Below are 7,847 nucleotides of genomic sequence, written 5' to 3'. Positions count from 1 at the left end.
GAATACTAGTATGACAGTAATTATCCATTCGTTTGATGCGTTTTACCTTTTGATTTTGCCATTTGATTAGGAATTTTCCGTTTTGAATTTTCTTCGGAGTTCAGTATTTTTGTGATTTTATTTTTTATTCATATCCTCTGAACGAGTATTTCTTCTAACTTTTGTAAGTATCCAAGTTGTCACCTTGATTATCCATGGAAATGCATTTTAACGTGAGATCCATTGAATTCAGAATTTTTGCACGTTGAATATATTTACGAATTTGCGCGATAAATTGTGTATCTTCATTTTTTCTTTTGGTAAATTGCTGGTGAACTTTCAAGCACCTTTCTTTCTTTTCTATAATATTTTTATTGTCATGTAATGTTGTCATTTCTATGTTATTATTATATTATTAACATTGCAATTAAAGTGGGAAGTTTGTCATGCCACAAAACACTTTTCAACTAACGGTAGTTTGTAATCGGCCTGTTTTTTTTTTTTTTTTTTTTTTTTTATTTATTTTTTTTTGTTATGTTTGTTTTGTATCTGTCTTGTTCGACGTTTCAAGAAAGAAGTAGATCATTTTGCATTAAGAAGAGGTAGCAAACAGATTAGACACATAAATGGTCATAATTCAGTAAATGTAGTTTGCTTCCTTTCAGTTAAGATTTTTTTTCTTCTTAAAAAATTAAAGTTTAAAAAAGTACCATGTTAAGTCAAAGATATGTGTTCACATTTTAGACTTTTTTTTAATATAACTGCGCAAGTAAGTATTGAATAAAAATGACTTCAAAGCAAGCTTACGTTTAGTTTTTATTTGGGGAGAAACGGAAACAGGATGGGTAAAATACATTTAAAATAAACAGGCCATTCCACACATTATCTCTAAGAAATAATAAAAAAAACTTACGTGTGATCCCGCATATACGAACTCAATATATATGAAATATATATCAAAATGAATTTATAAAAAAAACATAGATTTCCTATTTCATTAGTGAACGAAAAGTTATTGAAAATGGATTTTCTCTTGTTATGAGATATGTAAAGGCATACATTTGGGATTTCTTTATTTTCATGTTTATAGGATTTTATATATATCTCTAGGTTGCATTTCTGTAAATATTGAAATTTTCCATAGGAACTTTTTTTTCGGCTAAAACTGTACCACTTTTACTATGAAGTTTTGAAAAAAATCTTATTCTAGAATTGAAAGTTCATATGCACCACAATTTTTTTCAAAGGTCAAAATATAGGGCTGTGCGGCACATTTTCAACGTTTATATGCCCTGAACTTCTCAGAGTTTAAACTAACACTAATTTTCTGAACTACCCCTACCTCGAATGAAATAAATCGAATCACAGATTTCAATGTAAACAATCTGCACATGTTTATTTACTGGTAACATTCCCAAGTTATGTCTTTGTGAGATGGAACACAGAGAGCATTACAGGGAACAAGTATGTAAACAAAATTAATTTTCTATGAATATTCAAGATCTCCCCAAAAGAGGCCTGTTTTGAGAAACAGCTGTATTTACAAAGTGCAACCTCTAATAGGGTTGGTCAGTATTAAACACGTGTCACGATATAATTAATTTGCAGCTAACCGTCCAAAATTGGTGACATAATTTGAATGATTTTCTTCAAGAGTTGCTACTTATTTGAACATGTATTACACGGACACGGTGGACACTTTGTATTCATAGATTCAATCGTGTATTTTTGAGTTGATAGGAATTTTAACTTTAGATTAGACATGATTTTTTTTTATATATTTCATGTATTTTTTATTAGAATATTAACGTTGGTACCGGCATTTCTTTACATAGAAAAAAATGAATAAGGTATCCACCAAAATTTTCGACGCTTTATGGTGCAAATTATACTTTGCACTTTGGTTATTTTTGGATAAATAATTCAAGCAACCAATACTACTTTTATTAACATTATATATTACAGGAACAATATATAGAATTAATACAGAATATTATGTATATTCCTGCCTTAAATGTTCATGGCATTGGTCGTCAATGAGAAAGGTATAGCAAGAAAGCAGTTCTGTCGCATTAAATCTATAATTTTTTTTCTAAAAAGGAGCGACAGATACCATAGGGACATTCATACTCATCAAAAAGAAAAAACAACGCCAAGGTTGAAAAAGTCAGAGAACAGAAAACGATAGTACACAAAACATAATAGAAGACTAAGTAATACGAAATCCACCAAACAAACTGGTGGTGATCACCCGTGGTGTTGCTTATCTTAGTACATACCTGGTATTTTTGTGTGACTGTGATGAGGTGGTTGGTTGTTTCAAAAAAAGTAAAAAAACACAAGAAAACTGAACTCTAAGGAAAATTTAAGCCAGAACGTTCCACATCAAATAGCAAAATTAAACATATTTTATTCTCATTTTCACGACCTCGTCTGTATTTATCAGCATTTCAGAGTTACACAACAAAGCGTTTAAAATACAAGGTATGATGGCAACAGGTAGCACATGTACACAAGGTATGATGGCAACAGGTAGCACATGTACTTGGTATTTAAACTGCCTGCAGTAATAGTGAACAAGCTTAAAAAATCTCTAATTTAGTACAACAGTATTGTACTACTGTTCAAAAGACGAACATCGATAAGAGGAAAACAATCCGGATAACAAATTAAACCGATGGAAATACATCAACTATAAGAGGAAAAACGGAACAACAAAAAAACTAGTGTGCAGCAAAAACCAAAGATCAACATACATTGAAACGGCCTATTTAATATAAAAAAAAAGGTTCATACTCCTGACTTGATATAAGCATTTTAAAACAAATGATGGGTTGAACCTGGTGTTATTGCTAAAAAAAACATCTATCAATAAATAAATAAACATAGCTCGTAAATAAAAAGAAAAGTTTAAAAGTACATTGAATTAAGTACAATATTATATCAAGTAATCACGTAATTTCAGTAACATTTGAACACTCTGCGGATAAATAAATAAGGGTTACAAACTACAACCGAGGGAAGTTCATCAACTATAAGAGGAAAACAACGAAACAACAGAAACACTGAGGTGCAACAAAAAACTCAAACGACAATACAACACCCTCAGAAAAGAACTATAAGATAACAACTGCCATTGACCGAAGTACATTTTGTATGAAGCGAAGAAGCCCTTCATATTAAAAACGTGCGCATAATCAATACTTTTACAACTCAATACAATTAAATAAAGGCAACAGTAGTATACCGCTGTTCAAAACTCATAAATATATGGAAAAAAACAAAATCGGGGTAACAAACTAAAACCGAGGGAAACGCATTAAATATTAGAAGGGAACAACGACACAACCTTAAAATGTAACACACACAGCAACGGACTAAGCATTAGACAAAATCTGATGAGAATAACCAATATAGCATCAAAATCAAATACATGAATGTTGTTTATACATTTTCATTATACAACAATTGGTTCACTGAAAACATTGTCTTTTTTAAAGATGTCATCTTTGTCTCTTCTGTCGGTATGTTTTCCACTCAATTAAATAAGTCTGTAAGAAAAAATGTCAATGCATAATAATTACTAGGAATATATCTGATTTAAAGAATGATTAAGTTAACAAACATGTACATGATGTAATACTATGAGCACGAAAAATATAGCAATCGAGGTGTATACTAATGACTACAGGTACATATAATCACCATAACACACGTGTGCCTGTCATTTTAAATTTCCGTAAGACGTCTAATAAAAGAACAACGCCTAACAAAGAATAGAATAAACAAATGAAGCATGATGTCAATGCAAGACGTAACATCTTAAAAAAAACCTGAAAATTCTTAATCACATGGCAAAAGCGAAAGCTCACACACATTAAACGAATGGACAACAACTGCATTATTCCTGACTTGGTACAGGCATATTGTAATGAACAAAATGATCGATTAATAGCTAGCCATTATGCTACTGAAATAATATGCGAAAATACTAACGACAAGATTAACAGACAAAGATCTTTAAAATCTTATCAATATAATGTTATAGATATTATACAACATGAGCCACATGTACAACAGGTGTTATAAAAAATTAATTATAATGAGTGACATCACAAAAGAAAAAGGCAAATGCTTCTCAGACAGAAAATGTTCATTCTCAAATTTAAAAAAAAACGTAGTTTTGGCGATAATCATTTTGTCATGGTAAAAAAATGTTTAAATCTATATATATATATAGGCCACAAGTTAATTTTTTTCTGTTTAGTATTAAATTTATATTAAGATCCATTTTGTTACATCTTGTGATCAATTTTATTTGGCAATCGCCAATGGCAGTCAGCAGGGTTAAAGAACATCAGTTGTTCGACTTGTTAGTCAAATGCGTTTTGTTTAAATATACTTTTTCACGTTTTTGGTCTTTTGGAAAATGTTGTTTGTGCTGTTTTTAGACCCTTCTACAACGAAATTTGTTTTACATGCACACGTATAAAAATTGCGGTTTTTATCCAACGCAATCATAGGTTTGAACGTAGTTTTCAACTTAGACTCGTTAATATATACACACTCTGTTTATTAAATCGACTACGGATGAAAAACAAAGCTTACTTTTTTCACAGATAAAACGTTTTATGTTTGTACAACGGCTATCATTCCATTCAAGGTCATCTGCCAATTTCATGTAAATGCAATGTTCATTATTTCCCTCCTTATTGTTTGGTTTTCCGGGATGCCAGTCAGTAAAGGTGATATCAGTCTGACTAGTGGACCATACCCAATCGCCCTGTTTTTCTATGTCTGTGCCGCCTATCCAGAAGGCTATAAATGAAACTATATGTAAATAAAAAGTTCTAAAATAAATATGGCGTTCATGGCTTATAGATGCTGAGTGTTTTGATCTGAGCGTCACTGGTGAGTCTTATGTAGACGAAACGCGCGTCTGCCGTATTAAATTATAATCCTAGAACCTTTGATAACTATTATAGATAAACAATTTTTAAAAGTGTTCCAAATTTTCCAAAGTATCTGACAATGTCTGAGGAAACCTAAAATTGCAAAAATATGCAAAAATAGATTATTAGTGATATATGAATTAATCTTAGTAGTTAGTAAAAGTTTGATATAAAAATGAATTATAATGATTTGTAACGTATTTGTAAATTGTCTTTTATTTGTGTCTGCGGACAACATGAGCTAAAAAGATTCAACAATTTTCGTGTCACTTCCATTTGTTGAAAAATAAGATTTTTAATGAAATTATAGGTTTTATAACGAGTAAGAATGAACATCACTTCCCCTAGGGTATCACCAGCCCAGTAGTAAGTATGAACATCACTTCCCCTAGGGTATCACCAGCCCAGTAGTAAGAATGGACATCACTTCCCCGAGGGTATCACCAGCCCAGTAGTAAGAATGGACATCACTTCCCCGAGGGTATCACCAGCCCAGTAGTAAGAATGGACATCACTTCCCCGAGGGTATCACCAGCCCAGTAGTAAGTACGGACATCACTTCCCCGAGGGTATCACCAGCCCAGTAGTAAGTATGGACATCACTTCCCAAAGGGTATCACCAGCATAGTAGTAAGAATGGACATCATTTCCCCGAGTGTATCACCAGCCCAGTAGTAAGAATGGACATCACTTCCCCGAGGGTATCACCAGCCCAGTAGTAAGAATGGACATCACTTCCCCGAGGGTATCACCAGCCCAGTAGTAAGTATGGACATCACTTCCCCGAGGGTATCACCAGCCCAGTAGTAAGTATGGACATCACTTCCCCGAGGGTATCACCAGCCCAGTAGTAAGAATGGACATCACTTCCCCGAGGGTATCACCAGCCAAGTAGTAAGAATGGACATCACTTCCCCGAGGGTATCACCAGCCCAGTAGTAAGCATGGACATCACTTCCCCGAGGGTATCACCAGCCCAGTAGTAAGTATTTTTGTGTTGATTTGAGTTATCATTACTATGTGCATACTTATAAATTATCTGACAAAACTTTTAATGTTCAAAAAACTGATGCTTTTATAAAAGAGGGACGAAAGATACCAAAGGGACAGTCAACATATAACATGCCATAACTTTAAGAGAAAATATGTTATTAGTTAAAATACAATTATATATACATACATGTAACATATCCAGTTGCCGTTGTCTTTAAAAAGTTCAATTCACAACTTGATATTACTTCTACAAGCATACTGCCGTAACTTCCGCAAATAGACTAAAATGAATGGATATTATATAGCATGGTATCACAATGCTGATTTCCGTTTTTTGTTTTTTAGATTTATTAAGTTTCATTAGTCAAGATTTATGTACAAATTATAACAAAATCAATAAACAAAAATAAATTGCACAAGAATATATATTCGGTTTTTTTTCAGTTTTCATTTTTCTGAAAGCACTTAATGCATACACCTCAAGGAAAGGAGATTATTCAAGACCTATTTGTTTTATTTTTTATATATATTCTATAGGGATGTAAAATAACGGCTGCAGTAGTATACCGCTGTTCGAAAGTCATAAATCGATTGAGAGAAAAATAAATCCGGGTTACAAACTACAACCGAGGGAAGTACATCAACTATAAGAGGAAAACAACGAAACAACAGAAACACTGAAGTGCAACATAAAACTAAAACGAAAATACGACACACTCAGAAAAAAACTATAAGCTAACAACTGCCCATTGACCGAAGTACATGTTGTATGAAGCGAAGAAGCCCTTCATATTGAAAACGTGCGCATAATCAACACTTTTACAACTCAATACAACTATAAGTTGAATTCTTATAATTAAAACAAAAATTGATTGTATTTCAGTTTATATTTATTTTACGACTGGTTTGCCCTTGATGATAAATGTTATGATGAGCAATAGTGAGGGGTAAAACGTCGGCGTAAAAAAAAGCCGACTTATTATCAGTATATATGCAGTATATATGCAGACCCCCAATGAAACGACTTTTTTTTGGATCGAGGCGCTCTTGTTGAAACCAATTATGTGCTGTTCCCGCAATTAAACACACTAGTACTACGACGTATAAGACAAAGAAGACATAATTAAGCAATTTCAAAAACATATTTAGATAGGTTTGGAGCAAGTTAAATTAGTAATCTTAATTCTACCCGTAAAAACGGCTTTTCAACATTTTTTTTTCAATATGCGTTCATGTTTCAGATTCACTTATCTAGAGAATTGTGTTTCACTTATAAAATATATGAGAGCGACCTTTGATATTCCCTATTGTTTTTTACAAATGAAGGAGTACAAACCTTAGCATCGTTCCAATTTCTTTCGTCATTACTGAAGAAGTAGCAGTTGTTTCCTTCCTTAAACCATCCGTTTTGGCATTGTAATGAACCTACAAATTTTGCATCAATTCTTAAAGAAAACCAATATCAAGCAAAACGTTCTGTAAATATTTACATAGATTCTAATAGTAAAATTATAATGATTTGAGTTCTACAAGCTAAATGTATTGTAAATTTACTAAGACGTTACGGCATGTTATGACTAATTACGTACCACTATATGAAAACACATCAATAATTATATAAACAAACCTTTGATTACATCCCAGCTCCTCTGTTCTAACAGGGGTGATCTGAGCCGTATCACCCCTACCAGATCAGCCCAGTTTAAGTTTCTTTGTTATGCATGCTTTCCTTTGTTCTGTAGCATTTTGGCGAGAATGTCAAATCCAGTATAAAACTTATAATTTATTATACGGAAAAGACTATCTATCAAAATTCACGTAGAAAAAATCCATTGTATATGCAAGGATTCGAACTCAAGACCTTTAGCATATCAAGCCAAGACACATACCACTTCACCAGGACGACTGGATACGAACTATCAG

At 32.6% G+C, this 7,847-nt stretch overlaps 1 long non-coding RNA gene across 1 annotated transcript; it reads right to left on the bottom strand.

Moving 5' to 3' along the window:
- Positions 1 to 3,208: 3,208 nt before the first annotated feature.
- On the bottom strand, positions 3,209 to 6,207 carry LOC139503919 (uncharacterized). Its single transcript, XR_011659224.1, has 3 exons — positions 6,112 to 6,207; positions 4,588 to 4,797; positions 3,209 to 3,530 (listed from the first exon to the last, which is right to left on the bottom strand). It is a non-coding gene; the product is annotated as an uncharacterized lncRNA (long non-coding RNA).
- Positions 6,208 to 7,847: the final 1,640 nt, after the last annotated feature.

Source organism: Mytilus edulis, chromosome 14 (genome assembly GCF_963676685.1).
Source record: "Mytilus edulis chromosome 14, xbMytEdul2.2, whole genome shotgun sequence".
NCBI lineage: Eukaryota > Metazoa > Mollusca > Bivalvia > Mytilida > Mytilidae > Mytilus > Mytilus edulis.
Note: the sequence above shows the minus strand (reverse complement) of the source record. Positions and strands in the feature narration are given on the sequence as shown.